The 15,999-nt window shown below is 34.9% G+C and overlaps 1 pseudogene; it reads right to left on the bottom strand.

Moving 5' to 3' along the window:
* Positions 1-10,036, bottom strand: part of LOC113720562 (uncharacterized) — a 36,260-nt pseudogene extending 26,224 nt beyond the window's left edge.
* Positions 10,037-15,999: the final 5,963 nt, after the last annotated feature.

The raw sequence follows: 15,999 nt of genomic DNA, 5'->3' as shown, positions 1-15,999 counted from the left end.
CCATATCTATAGATGATTACCATAGTTACAAATGTTTGATTTTGAGAATTGCACACATCCAAAAAATGATGATACATAAACATAAATAAAAACCGAGAAAAGAACCTACCATGCTAAAGGTGCAAAACAAATAGAAAAATGCAAGATTCTTGCTATTGTTTTTGTCTAGATTTCAAGCCTAAGAGAAGCCTTTTTTGGAGTAGTAAACAATGGTCTAGCTGCGGAGTAAAGCTTTTCAGGAGTAGGCCGGCAATAGTTGATTTTTCACCCATCCATTGCTAGGAAACTCAAATTAATTTATTTGACATGGTAGTGATGAAAAATGGACATTTGTATCTTCCATATTTTTCCCTTTTTTTTTCTCAAATAAATTTTTTAGTATGCCAATATTTGATAATGATGTGTAACTTAATTAATAAGACGCTTCACGTGTAATTGACAGGTTATAGGTTCGAGTCATCAAAGAGATAAGTAAGGAATCACGGTTGATTCTTAAAAAAAAAAAGTGTACCTATATTACTAGTTTCCTTTCTGGCTAAGATTGGAAGAAGTTAAATTTCCCAACTGATGGTAGTACGCGTATTATCATTGATATTACAGGTAAAAACTGGCAACATTGTTGTAATCCAGCCACGTAATCGAGAGTCAACAAACTAATAGGATCATCGACCATCATTTGCAGCACAATATTGAACAGAATAAAACATAATTAAATTCCTTTAGCTTTTTAGCGAAGAATAAATACCTTATCAATCAATTTAGACAAGAGAAGTTTGACGTTATTTGACGTAAATAATTTGTATATGCTTATTATGACTCTGTATCCTCCATCAAATGATTTTGCCAAATTAAAATTTTAATTATGCAATTATATCTAATATCTAATATTCAAATAGATTCTTATTATCACTAAAAAAGAGAAAAAGAACCCAATGCCAATTTGGGGGATTTGGAAATAGAAGTAGATGTTACAAGCCAAAAATGAATATTTCAGAGGATTTCAAGAAAAGTGAAACAGTGCAATTTTGTAAACCATCTAAGTCGTCTGATACAACTGTAGTACTTTTTAAAAATTAAAAAAATCAAAGCAGGTTTGAATTTTTATTAAGTGGAGCCATAAATTAGAGCTAAGGACAAAAAAAAAAAAAACAGTCTGCAGTGGTGGACCCAAAAATAAAAAATTGGAGGGGCAGCCTTATTCATGTATAATACTTGTCATAGATAAGTCGAATGTGGTAAACATCATGGGACACACATGTACGCATGATAGTTAAGAGAGTTTACTTAGACCTTGTTTGATAATTCAATTCAATACTTAAATATAATAAATTCAAACCTTAATATGTTCAGACAAGTTGTGGCTCTGAATTACTTCGACAAAACTTACTCAAAATTAGAAGTGATAAAGTATTCACTTATTAGTTAATGTACAATATGCGTAAATGTTAAAACTTCAATACTTAATAATTTAGTAAATTAACATATTCAAATTTGAAATTTTAGTTTTATCAAATAGCCTTAGTTTTAAAACCTATAAGACATAGGGAAGAGGGCATATATGTCAACTTTCGGAATTTGACAATTTGTATGAATGGAAGGATTTGTGAAATCCTACACTAATTCTAAATATAGATGTGAACTTTCTGAATTTTATTTATGATATGCATGACTAAAAGGCTTAAACAATGAATTGTGTGTATCGTTAGGCTAATGGTAGATCCCCTTGACTGGACCAGGGGTTTTGTTGACGACACAAACATCATTACCTAGTACTGACAACATGAACCACTGGGTCTTTGGCTCAGTGGCCATCACCTACTTGGTGGGGTGGGAGGCAAGGGTTCGAACCTTGCCTCCCATAAAAAATGCCACATTTCTGTGGCTTGTCTCCAAAAAATCTAGGCGGGTGTGCTGTGCACCCGTCTGTTCCGGTGGTGGTTCAGTCTCCTCCGACTTATCCCTGGACCTCCTTAGGCCCGCCCCCTTCCCCTTGGTGTAGGATAGATTAGGTTTATCGTCTCCGACAAAAAAAAAAGTACTGACAACATGAATAATAAATATCAATTAATAGTTTGCAATTGCAGGATCCTATGGGGTTGGAAGCCAGGAGAACCAGTTTAATCTTAGTCATAACACTACAATGAAAGAGGGGTCAACTTACATATTTCATTACAAAATAGTATAACACAGAAGATGAATAGTATACTATACTCGTAACAAACATATTAAGATGATAGCTAACATGTTAACATGCATGGTTTCCTGGGGACATACATGAAATCCTTTCCACCTAATGAAAACCCTTCTGTGCACATTGGCATTGCTTTTGGTAAAAACTTTATCAATTTCAGTACTCTCGCATTTTTTCTAGGGTTTCCTTAGTGTTATCGGGTTTTCTTACCCCAAAAGTTAGCTTAATAATAAAGGCTTTTTTTTTGTTACATTTGTTACCCAACTTATTTTACAATGTGTTGCTACAACACGATAATCTCTCCCTCACACATTGCGTCCTTCGACTTAAGTGCATCATATATTTACTTGATTAGCCGGACTAGAATCTTGATGCCAATATTGGGCATTGTTAGTCCTTTCACCCTAAAGACGTTGACATCTTTTTTTTTTTTTTTTTTTACACTTCTAAATGAATTACGTCATTTGAATGAATGGAACCAAAAATAGTTAAGGGCAGTTTTCACTCGTACATGCCCATAATAATTCCTTTACACTTGTTTTAGGTCTCATTATTTTTTAGAATTAATTTTCTATATATTGAGAGTATGTACACTATCGCTATTAGATGAATAACAAGTAATTTTAATTTAACTTTGAAACCTTAATTTGCATGTGTATCATATATCCAATTAAGATGGATGGATATGATGTTACTATATATAATATTAACTTTATTCTTTTTAGAGACTTTTGTTGGCTTTCAACAAGCATATAAATTTCACCACTACCAAATTATTTATGCCAACCAGCTAATAAAGAAATTCACTAATACAAAAGCATGATATGAATAACAGAAAATTTGCCTTGTATCCGTAACGTTGTAAATGTTGAGCCACCAACTCTGCATTTTGTAGGAATTCTCCTTTTGTGATGGTCCACCCGAGCGAATCATAGGAATTCCAGCCTTTTGGTGGAAAATTGGCCCTAGGTTGCTGTAACGACTCCACCTCCCCCTAGAGTGAACCCAAGGATTTGGCAAACCGCCTGCCCAACTTTCGTCATAACTCATGCACTCACTCGAACCAAATCACGATTTTTAAGCTAAACAATTTCTTAAAACCAAGAAGGAATTACTTGAATAACAACAGCCACAATCCTTAGGCAATAGCGTTAACTATTACAACCAAAATATTTCAAACACAAATGAAAGTTACACTTCCAAATGTCCAAAAGTTGATTAGGGAATCGCACTAACTCTAGACAAAAGCTGGCTAGTCTAGCACCTCCAATTCTTCAATTCAAATTCCTATTAAGGAATAACAATTTAAAGGGATGAGCGGACGCTCAATGAGGCCAAGAAATCAAGCAAACAAGTAGAGCAAGTACCATAATTCAACTCAAGTAGCACATGTACAGAACAACAACAATGGTTTCACGTAAAGCCACAAAAGAACTAAAACATGTTCATTAAGAGGATACAGAAGCTCTCAGGAGCTAATCCACAAGCTTGCCATTTCACAATCTTGGATATCATTTACTTTTGTTGACACTCTGTCAACCATGCAAATAACAAGTCCGTAGAATTCACTTGACACGAATCCCCATCCACCGTTTTACTCTCTACCGGGCCCGAACGTCCACAAGGAATTTGGTAATACTCGAGTATACCCACGCAAGAACAAGTATGGTCGATGAGATAACTTTTCAATGGACTTAATCAAGATGATCGTACTGAGGCGGGATGAGAGTCACCTCCCACTCGAATTGAGTGTGGTACATCTTGCCACTTAACACTAGGGTCGATGAGATAACTCTCCAATCAACTTAATTAAGATAATGGTACTGAGACGGGATAAGAGGCACCTCCCACTCGAATTGAATGTGGTACATACTACCGCTCAGCGCTTTCAAGTCAAGCACAAGCATAAGTTAATCAAGTTCAAACAAGTACATGATCATTCAAGAAGGAGAGGACGAGTATGATAAAGTACACCCTCACCTCATTAAGTTCAATATTCAAACACATAACACGTGGCAACATGTATCATTCAAATCAAGATATCAAGAAACATGTATTTGACACTCACCAACGAGTTACTGGTTAGCAACGTCAAGGTTAGACCTTACACCTTAGTCACTCTCGAAATTTGTAAGTGAATATCATATAGCAAGTTACAATCAAACAATGTCTCAAAATGCCCAACTTGTCTCGTCAATATCGAAGGAAAGATTTATGAAAAAGAATAACCCATATAGCTTAGCAAAACATAAGTGAGGCATACTCACTATTTTGGTAGAAAACCAATTAGAGTGTTCAAGTTAACCATTGGATACAAGTTACTAAACCCATCGTTTTTCCCTCCTTGTGAAAATGCACAATTTTGGTACACAAAATCAAGCTTATGGTTCAAACAAGGTGAATTCAAACAACCTCAAACAAGCTTAGGTCAAACCAACCTAAATCTACACCACAACCCTCGTCTTTACTCATCTATGCTACATGAAAGAAAACGGACAGCACCTCCCCTTGTTTGGCCTTAACTTTCCCTTCCAATTCCAAGGCTAAACATCATGGTAAAACAGTCCCAACCAAAGCCACAAATGATAAGAGGCACTTGACACATATTCTAGGTTACAAGGCTATCCAAGTTCACACATATATATATGTTACACAAACAACCATACCAAACTGGAATTTTCCAACTAAGGCTGAAAATTTGGTACTAAACCTGGAAAATCCTTATTTAGAAGCTAAAAAGTCATATTAAAGTTAGAAATCCTCATACCAACTCATTCAAGTCCATATCAAAACTAGATATCATCATATCATGGCTAAAAATACAAAGCAAAGCTGGAAAATTTCATTTTGCGGGAAAAAAAAGCATACTCTAGCTAGAAGTTCCCATGTTAAACTAAAAGAGCAAATCAAGGCTGAAAGTAACATCCCAAGGCTGGAAATTTGAACATATCCTAGCACAACCTCACCAAACCCTAGCAAAACTCTAAAATTGCCATAGACATGCTTCTTATCCACATATATAGGATAAACAGCCCAAAATAATTGGAGAAAAGGAGATTTTCTAGCAAAATACCTCAAACCTCAAGAATAAGAAGCAAAACAAGGCTACCAATTCCAACTCTCTTCACCTCAAGGTTTCTTTCTCCCTTGTTGCAAGTTTCTCCGGAGTAAATCAAGAGTTCTTGTGGATATCTCTCCAAATCACGCAAAACCAAGATAAAATTTAAAGTTTCTCCTCTTATTTCCCCTCTCTCTAGTTCGGCCAAAAAGGGGAAAGAAATGAAGGCTAATGGCTGCTATTAGGAAGATAAATACTAGAAAGCATCTTGGTCAAAGGTAGTTTGGATAATCAACACTTGTCACTTATCCATTTCTTCTCTCTTTGTTGTGTTTTTCTTTTCTTTTCTTTCCTCTCCTTTTCCATCTAAAATTTGGCCAGCACCTCTCAAAATAAGAAAGGAATGTTTGAAAACAAAAAATGAAGGAATTAAAGAAAGAAAATTCTTGGTCAAGTAGGGGTTTTGAATGGTGTCAAGTGATCATACGGTTCGGTTCAAGCTTGTTTCCTTGTTTCTCTTGTGTTTTTAACTTATGTTTCACTAATGTACTCTTAGTACTTTTAATCACATAGTTCCTCTTACCTAAAACCCCTCTTATCCACCAAATTTAGTGCACATACCTCACCAATTAATCGCATTATCACTATGCGCCATAATTCCTAGCATGCACCATTCCTTTAGAAAAATCATAACTTGACCTTTGTATGTCCAAAAATCATAAATCTTATACTGTTAGAAAATAGATTCAAAAGACCGCAACTCTTTAGAGGAAATGCACCTTCATAAAATTCAGTTCATAAATTAGTCAAATCTCAGCCTCAATTCATTGCTCACCTAAGTGCAAAAACAGGACAGTTTTGAACTTTTAGTCCAATTTGAAAATTTTCTGGTATTTATAGAAAGTGAACCAAACCATGAATTTTACACAGTTAAAAGAGTTATGAGTCTAGTTTCAAATGCAACAAACGGAACTCAATTCAGATATTTCTATACCAAGATAGAATAGATTTTCCAAGACTGCTCAAATTCTCCTGCGGGAAAAATTTTCAGTAGCACTTCCCCTTATTTTCCCTAATTTCCAGCTATTTTCAAGACTTCATTCTCACCACAAAATAGCCTTAAATCAAGCATATATATACACCAGGCCAACAACTCACTCAATCAAACATATACATAGCATAAACCATCACCTACTCAAGTTAGAAAAATTAACTAGGCTGAAATTCATAATCACAAGTTGAAAATTTCTATTATAAAGCCAACGAAGTATATAAAAGCTGGAAAAATCACATGGCAATGCTAATAAGTCATAGCAAAGCTGAAATCAACATATCAAAGCTGGAATTCCACAATCAAAGCTGGAAATTTCGATTTATTACATAAACCATGAAATTTTTCACAGATTCTACCATAATCAAGTCTTAAATCCAACAAAAAGCAAGATAAGAGTGAAAAGAAGGTTGTTTAGCTTGATACCTTCAACCCCTAGGATAACAAGCCAATCAAGAGGGTTACAAAGTTTTCTTTCTCCCAAGACTTCACCAAGAGCTTCCCTCCAAGTTCGATTCAAGGTTTTATGGAGTGATTTTGGTTTCTATTTTGTTGGTCCACTAAAAGGCAAGGATTCAAGGTATAAAAATGGAGTTTTCTCCTTCTCTTTTCTCTCCAGAAATTCAGCCAAGGGAAGAAGAAAGTGAGGGGATAGTTAGTCAATTTTCCAAGATAAAGATCAAGGCCAATCTTGGTTAAAGTTTGCTTAGGTGAGCGACAAATGTCATGCTTAGGTGCAAAGCTTATCTTCTTGTTTTTCCTTTGTCTCTAATGGTTAGTCTATATTGTTTTCCTCTAATCCACTTTTAACACTTCTAGTCATATAAACCCTTTTAGAAAAATATCCGTTTTTGTCCACTAAATTTATTACGCAACTCACTAGTAGGTCCCACTTCTATAATGCATTACGAATTTAATATACACTAACTTATAGGAGAAAATGTTTAAAAATCTTGATTCACTTATAAAAATATCTAGGAAATTAAGGCAATAAAATAAAGTAAGGAAAACGTATTCAAAAAACTAAAAGAAAATAGAGAAATTTTTTGGTCCTCACAGTCGCACTTTACATTACACTCGTTTAGATTCTGCGAAGTTCCTCTGAAAAGAGAAGAAAAAAAATAATGAAGCCGTCAATAGTAAACTAAAAGCAATAAAAAAGTTGTTCTCGATTAATTATTTTAATTGATTATAGATACTAATTTTGGATAATTAATTTTTTGATATTCTCATTTACTTTATATCCAGACTATAGATTTGTTAATAACTAAAAAAGCTAAAATTCACAATAAAAGTTTTTTTTACTAATTCTATTTTTTCTGTATAATCAAATTATACGAAATCTACAGCAGATGAGAACAAGGCTAATATAGCTTAGGACCATTATACTATCATACGATTACCTTGAAAGAGAAAGGAAAACCACTAATGGAAACTCAATGGTGACGGATGAAGCTTCATTTTCGTCAGCAAGACCAAAACTACTAGAAGGATCAGCATGGCCATTGGTCAAGGCTCTAGGTTTAGGAATATAGAGAATGAAAATTCTAATGTAGTTTTCTTAAGAGTGACACTCTAATAAATTTGAGACCAAGTATCTCATATTATAAGAAAAATGGTGTCTTGAATGTTGTCCATTATGCTTTCTTATTTTATGTTATTTGATCTTTAAAGGAAAAGGGATCTTGAGTTGGTTGTTTACCTACAAGTTGTTTGTTGATTTTGATCCCTATCTTTTGATGTTTACAAAACAAATGGATGATATTAATATTTCTTCAAAATATACTTTCAGTTTTGAAATTATTTGATTTCATGAACAAGTGCAATTGAAAGGGGACAAAGTATACTGAAGCTGTCGGACGCTCAAGAAGTCAGGATCGGACGTCCGATAATCGTTGCGTCACTTCGGACGCAGAAAACCAACCTACCGGACGTCCGAAAGAATAGAAGAAAATTTCCTAGTTTTACATCATACCTTCGGACGCAGAAAACCAACCTACCGGACGTCCGAAAGAATTGAAGAAAATTTCTCAAACTCACTACCTGTTGTCGGACGCATAAAACAGAGCTATCGGACGTCCGACACTACCAACGGCTAGTTGACTGTTCAGCTACTTTCTATCCGTTGGAAGCATTAATGAGGCACTTTCTTGGTCCTATATAAATAGTGGTTGGTCAGACACTTCAAACAACTTTGGCACACTGAAGATACAAAAGATCTAGAGAGATTTTAGTGAGAAAATACTCTTCAAAGAAGATTTGTAGTCTTAGTGGTGTGAGGTTCATTGTAAGTTTTTTATTTGTGAGTGAATACTTCATGAGTGTAGCTCTGTGAGGGTTGTCCTGAGGGATAGTAAAACGTCATGGCTTAACCGAGTGGAGTTCGGGGTAAGGAGGAGGTGAACCTTCCTTTGTACACAAGAGTGATTATAATTCATCAATTTGAAAAAACTTGGTTGAATTAATCTACAAGCTCAAGAGGAGTTGTGTGGTTAATTGGTTTGCAATTCCTTCCTTTTTATTTACTTACTGTTACATTTAAGATCTTTGCATTGTTTGTCTCTTGGTTGTTTTCGATCCTTACATTGTTATACACAAATTTCTTCTTTCACTCATTTATCAGTGTATTTGTTACCTAATTCTAAAGTTGGATCCAATTACAATTCCTTTTTTTTTTTTCAAATGATAACAGACTTTCATTAAGAAAACTAGAAACGTTTACATCATTTGAGCAACTGCTCCTATATCATTTTTGGCTAACCTAAGCAGCCAACTAGGAAAAGAAACTCTCCAAGCTATATCAGCATCTAAGTTTAAGGCAAATTTTGTCAAAGAATGTGACACAACAATTCCTTCCCTTTTGATGAAGGAGAAGAAACCGTTACAAAAACCTTTGCTATTTTGTAGCATGTCAAATAAAACAACACTAGCTAGAGGATCCTTCAAACTTTCCAACTTGATCTTCTCAATCACAATCTTGCAATCAGATTGTATAACAATGTTCTCCCAACCATTCAGATTAGCTATGGTCAAAGCCTTCCTGATTGCCCTAGCTTTCTCCACAGTAGCATCACCACATCGCTATTCATTTCCTGCCCAGGCCCCAATCATATTACCACTACTACATCTAGCCACCACTCCCCAGCCAATCTTTTCATCCTTCTGTCTCAAGGCTGCATTAGTGTTTAAGCAAATAAAATCTTGTGGTAGTGGTAACCACTTCCCTTCTACATATGCTACTTCCCTTCCTTCCTCTTTAGGCTCTTCCCTTTCATTAACTATCTTAGAGTACTCCTACCATTCCTATATAGCTTAACCAAAGGCTAATCCCGGACATTTCCTATTATTACTAAACTGAATTAGATTTCTTGACTTCCAAATTTGCCACAGTATATTAATTATCAATTCAATATGACTCCTGCCCTCCTTTCTTTCCTTAGCCTCCACCAACCTATTCCACCAATGCCAAAAATTGTTCCTGTAACCATTGAGACCATTCCAATAAATGGGAGCAACCTTCCATAATAACTCAGCATGTTGGCAAAAAAATAGCATGTGTTCCAAATTCTCTGTCATTTCACCACAACATGAAACATATATCATTTCCCTTCCTCACTCTATACTTCACTACTTCATTTACTGGTAATACTCTATGTAAACACTTCCAAATAAAATGCTTCAATTTATGCTTTACGTTTAAGCTCCACAAAAATTTCGAAGCACCAGATTTCTCCATATTTCTACTGCTACTGCCCCTTTGTTGTTTGGGCCTCTCTTTTCTTTTCTACATATCTTTTGGCAAAGTATAGCCACTATTGACAGTATATTGGCCATAACTTGAGTACACCCACACTAATCTATCCGTGGTTCCATGTTCACTGATTGAAATTTTCTTGATCTTCCTAGAATCTTCCTCATTGAAAATGGTTCTTATTAGGTCCTCATTCCACCTACCATCCTTCATCAATTCATGGACAGATCTCAGTTGATAGTGTTGAGGTTTTCTGGTCTTGATTCTTCCATTTTCCATATCTGGCATCCAGTTATTCTCCCAAATATCTATATTTCATCCATCACCAACATTCTTCCTAATCTCTCTCTGCAACAGCTCCTTAGAACTTAAAATATTCCTCCACATCCATGAATCCCTAGCATTAGTTTCCATTTTCCAAATTGAAAGCTCTTTAAAATACTTCCCTCTCAAAATTTTACTGACAAGTAGATTTGGATTTGTTAAAATCCTCCAAAGCTGCTTAGCCAGCATTGCATCATTAAACTCCTATAAATCTCTAAATCCCAAACCTTCTTTGCCCTTAACCTCTAAGAGTTCCTTCCAGCCAATCCAATGATTTTTTAATTTTCCTTTCTATCCCCCTACCAAAATTTATCCATTTCTCTATATAAGTCCACACCATAGCCCTTTTGGAAACTAACAACAACTCATAGCATAAGTAGGCAAGGCTAGCACAAATGACTTTAACAATACTTTCTTACCTGCATTACTCAACAATTTCTCCTTCCAGTTACTCAACCTTTTAACAACTCTCTCTTTGATGTACCTAAAAACCTATATTTTTGTCCTTCTAATCACCATAGGTAGCCCAAGATACTTACTGTGGATTCATTCCTTCTGGTGCTCCTCAATATTCTTGCTGAAAAACACAGAAGATTTATCTACATTTATAATTTGTCCAGAAGCTACAACATACTGCTCCAAAATCCTCTTCACTTGCCTAGCTTCCTTCATATCAGCTTTGTAGAAAATCAACGTATCATCTGCAAAAAATAAATAAGATAAAGCTAGGCTATGTTTAGCAATTTTTAACCCTAAGAGACACTTATCCTGCATGGCTTGTTTCAGCAAGTTGGATAACCCTTAGAGACCAACAGGAATAGATAAGGGGATAGAGGGTCCCCTTGTCTAATTCCTCTTGTAGACCTCACAGATTCTCTCTTTTCACCATTTATGTTAAAAGAGTACACCATTGAAGACATGCACTTTAGAATCCACCCCTCCATTACTGACAGAAACCCATCTTTTCCATTATTTTCATAACAAAGGGCCACTCAACCCTGTCATATGCTTTGGACATGTGTTGCTTCAAGGCCATAAAAGTATTTGATCCACTTCTCCTCCTATTCAAACAATGGATGAATTCATAGGCAATAATGACATTATCAATGATTTCTCTTAGGAATAAAAGCAGACTAATTATGACTAATGCAGAGCTTAAAGAAAGATTTCAATCTATTTACAAGAATTTTGGATATGATTCTATAAGTAACATTACACAGACTAATTGGTCTGAACTGTGACACTAAGACTGGAGACTCAATTTTAGGAATTAGAGTGATTATTGTTTCATTAATAGCACTGAGCCAATTTCTTGAATGAAAAAAAAAAACTGGAGATGGCATTTATCAGGTCATTCTCAATAACATGCCAAAAATGTTGGAAGAAAACTGGGGTCATACCATCAGGACTTGGACCCTTGGTAGGATGCAAGGAAAACACAACTTTCTTTACCTCCACCTCTGATACAGGCTGATCAACATTGTGTTCATTTGATTTGTGATTACCTTAGGGATTCCATGAAGGATTGAGTCAATTAGCTGAGGGTTACTTGATGTAGAAAGTGATTGAAAGTAGTTCTATATTTCCCCCTCAATCTCTTCCACAGAGCTAAACCAAGCACCATTCTCCCTCTGCAATCCTAAAATGTTGTTATGTTTCCCTCTCCCTTCTACAATGGCATGAAAATATTTAGTATTCTTATCACTCTCTTTAAGCCAATTTATTCTTGCTTTTTGCCCCCAATAGATTTCTTCCTTCTTGTATGCCTTTACCAGTTCCTTCTTCAACTCCATTATTATCCTATTTTTCCCATATTTTTGTTTCTCGGCAATCTCTGGTTTCAATCTCTAAATTTTCTTTTGAGCATTTACATTCTTCTATTTATTCCAGTCAAGTAAAGCCGCCCTACAATCCCTAATCTTTTGATGTAGTTTAAAGAACCTGGAACCCTTGTGCTGTTTTTCCCAAACTCTATATTTTACCATCTTCTATCAAAATAAAATCTTCTCTTCCATATCCTTTCACTAGGCTCAGTATCTAGAAGTAACATAAGATGATTAGATGCATCATTTTGAATATGGGTATACTTTGCCTTTCCATTTTCTTTCTTCCAGTGCCTACTAAAAAGGATTCGATCCAATCTTTTTTTAATTTCTCCATTGCCCTCCTAGTTGTTTGTCCAAGTCCAAGGAGTACCATTAAAACCAATATTAATAAGTTGATTGCTGCTCACAAAATTTCTAAAGCTACTAAAGCTTCTCTCAGGTCTTCTAAGTCCTCCCTATTTCTCATCATTAGACAAAATGTCATTCATATCACCAGCTATCAACCAGTTTTTTCCCCATGTCACGCCCCATTTTTCGCAATGAAAATCGTATTTACAAAAGATGTGACTTTTATTTAAAAATAAGTGAAAAAGGGCCTAAAATGAGACTTTAAAGAATGCAACAGTTTGGGTTCGAAATTTAGTCCAAAAGGATTTTTAAGAAAAATAAGAGTCACCATTTGGTATTGAACTTGGATGTACCAAATCACCCAAAAATATTTTTTAACAAAAATAAAATAAAATAAAACCCTTTTTGATAATTTCAGATCTTTAAAAATAAGAGAAAATGAGTTCAGGAGTTGCGATTGAAAAAAGAGAAGGCAAATGTTCGATCGACTCAAACTTAAGGCATCCTTGCAATCTAGTCTAAACTAGTTGCGAGATTTAGTAAAAAAATTTTCAAATCTAACCCTTAAATTTATCATGTTTGGATGTTTTCTACATGGATGCAAATCTAAATTTATAGAAAATATCGAACAAAATGTCCATTCAAGGGTTTAATTGATATCAATCGCATTAATTATGAAGGCTAAAATAATCTCTTGAAAAGGACACGAGTATGCAAAAATGAAATTCAAAAGAAAAGAAAATTAGATTGTATATAGACATAAGGGATCGAGGAAGAAGGGATGCAATATAATGGGTACGAGAGACAAAAACTCGTGACGTAATTTTCTTATACAGAGATTAACGGAGTATTTAAACTAAAAAGTTATAATCACTCATTTCCCATATTTAAAGAGTAATTCTCCCAATCTAGACAAGCAAATGAACTAATTTATTATTGTAATTTCTTAAATGAGATATAATCCTAAATGATATGATTAACACATATAGAGGGTAGGGGATAATATAATAGAAAGGGTAAATTCCATTTTGTCCCCTCGAACTATACCCAAAATCTCACTTTAGTCCCTAAACTTCAAAATGGGACATTTAAATCCTTAAACTATATAATCCATCCCACTCTACTCCAAATTTTGACGGAATGCACAAAACCTAATAGAATAGTTGCCAATTCTGTTAGTTATTATTATAATTAAAGTTAATCAAATCCAACAGGGACATAAGTGCATTTTCATGAAATCCAAAACTTTTGAGACACTCCAAATCTTTAAAATTATTCACCCATCTACTTTCTCTTCCTCTCTATCTCCCCCTTCATCCCAGCCACACACCGCCCATGCCACCCACTACGGCCCTTGCTTGTTTTGCTGTTGATCCCTTGTTTAATGTTGCTTCAACAACTTGGACATAAGGCCTCTTTTGCCATGGCAACAAGACACCAAGCCTTATCAGCTTTGACTACTCCTATAGGTGCAGCAGTTTCTTCCCATGGTGCCCATCTGTCCTACGAATTGAAGGTAGTGCCAAAGAGGATAATAAGAGGGCTTCACAGGCCCGGGATCCGGTCCCCTCCTCCAAATATCAATCACCCTACTCTTTTTTGCCGTTCTATGCCATATCCACCCCTAGAACCAGCACCACCACCATCATTTGCACCGCCGCCACCCCCACCTCCAGGTCCAGCAATGGGATGATGAATAATGTCTAGGACACTTATAATTGTGTCTTGTAAGTAATGTACGTGCGTGTTTGAACTCTGAAAAGATGTACTATCAGACGATTTTAAATTTTAGACTACTTATTCAGATTCTTTGTCATCTTCTAATATTTTGATTTGGGTGAATTTTCCTTTTATTCTGGGAAAGATTTTCAAATTCATAAATACTCAAATCTTTTGTCGCCTGTAAGTTGTGTCCACTCATATGGTGGGAAAGGGGTGGAACTTGGTGGTGGGTCATATGGTGGGAAGAGAAGAGAGCAATAGAGCAATGGAGAGCTAGGTTGATAGGGAAACTATGGAAGGAGAGATTTTTGGTGGGGCGAATGAAGAAGAGGGAATATGAAATTGGGTGGGGCGGCTATGGATTGGTATGACAAGCATTTGGTGATTCCTTCTGTGATAAACATATGTTTTTTGATTCATCACCAGGGAGGAGGAGAAGGGAGTAGTAAAAGGTGGCGGACGATGATGGCAGGAGAAAAGGGAGGTGATGGTGTAGCAGTGGTGGATGTGCGGTAATGGAGGAAGAAGGCAGCGAAGAAAGAAAGAAAAAATAGAAAAGGAAATGAAAGGAAAATAGAAAAAAGGTGGAAAAAAGAAAAGGAAAGTTTAAAAAAATGGTTTTTTTTGTTTAAAAAAGAAAAAAATTTAATTATTATTAATTAAAGAGGTAAAATTATCTTTATCTCTCTGTCTTTTTGTTTTTTTTTATATTGGGTCTCATGAAATTACATTTATCTCCCTATTAGATTTGGTTAAATGAAATTATAATAATAACTAACAGAATTGGCAATTATTCTGTTAGGTTTTGTGCATTCCGTCAAAATTTGGAGTAAAGTGGGACGGATTATATAGTTTAAGGATTTAAATGTCCCATTTTGAAGTTTAGGGACTAAAGTGAGATTTTGGGTATAGTTCGAGGGGATAAAATGGAATTTACCCTAATAGAAAATATCATACAAATGAGAAAAGATTCTAAAATAAAAATTATACAAAAAAAAATGTAATGAAAAACTAAACAATAAAAGATAGCAAAATCAAGAAAAACTAAACAATAAAATATGGGTTTAACATGATTAACAAAAAAATGGAAAATATCTCAATCCAAGCAAGAACTTCTTGGTCAAATTTTTGAAGGAACTCCCAAGCTTCACTCCTTTGTTGTTTGCTTTGCTGTGTTTGAGTTGTGCGTGGGTGTGTTGTGTGAATTGAAAAAAAAGGGAGGGATAGAGCTGAGAAGGTAAGGGAGATTTCCTTCTTTTTGTGTGTTCATCTGTTGAGGGGAAAAAAAGAAAAAGCCGAGCGGGAGAGTAGAGTTAGTAAGTTTGTGTTGTTGTTAAGAAAATGAGAGGAAGGATAGAGAGAGAGCTGAGAGAAGAGTTTTAATGGAGTCGTATCTGTGATTAGGTTGGTCAAAAGGATGGTTTCTTCACTAAATGACAAGAAAGAACCATGGGATAAAATGATGGGTTTTTTCAAATGAAAAAAAAGATGCATGGAAATTGAGTGTAAAAATAGGTTAATAGTGGTTTTGGTAGGGAAAATGATTAAAATGTGTAAATTTGGTCATGACTTTTTTTTCTTTCTTTTCATATTTTCCTTTTCTTAAAAATAAAACAAAAATGAGAAAAAGAAAAAATAAATGAATAAATAAAATTAAAATAGAGGAAAACAATTAGCTCATTAAATAGATAAAAATGAAAGAAAACGTTAAAAATTGATAAAAATTTG

Source organism: Coffea arabica, chromosome 1c (genome assembly GCF_036785885.1).
Source record: "Coffea arabica cultivar ET-39 chromosome 1c, Coffea Arabica ET-39 HiFi, whole genome shotgun sequence".
Lineage (NCBI taxonomy): Eukaryota > Viridiplantae > Streptophyta > Magnoliopsida > Gentianales > Rubiaceae > Coffea > Coffea arabica.
This window is presented reverse-complemented; position numbering and strand designations above follow the sequence as displayed.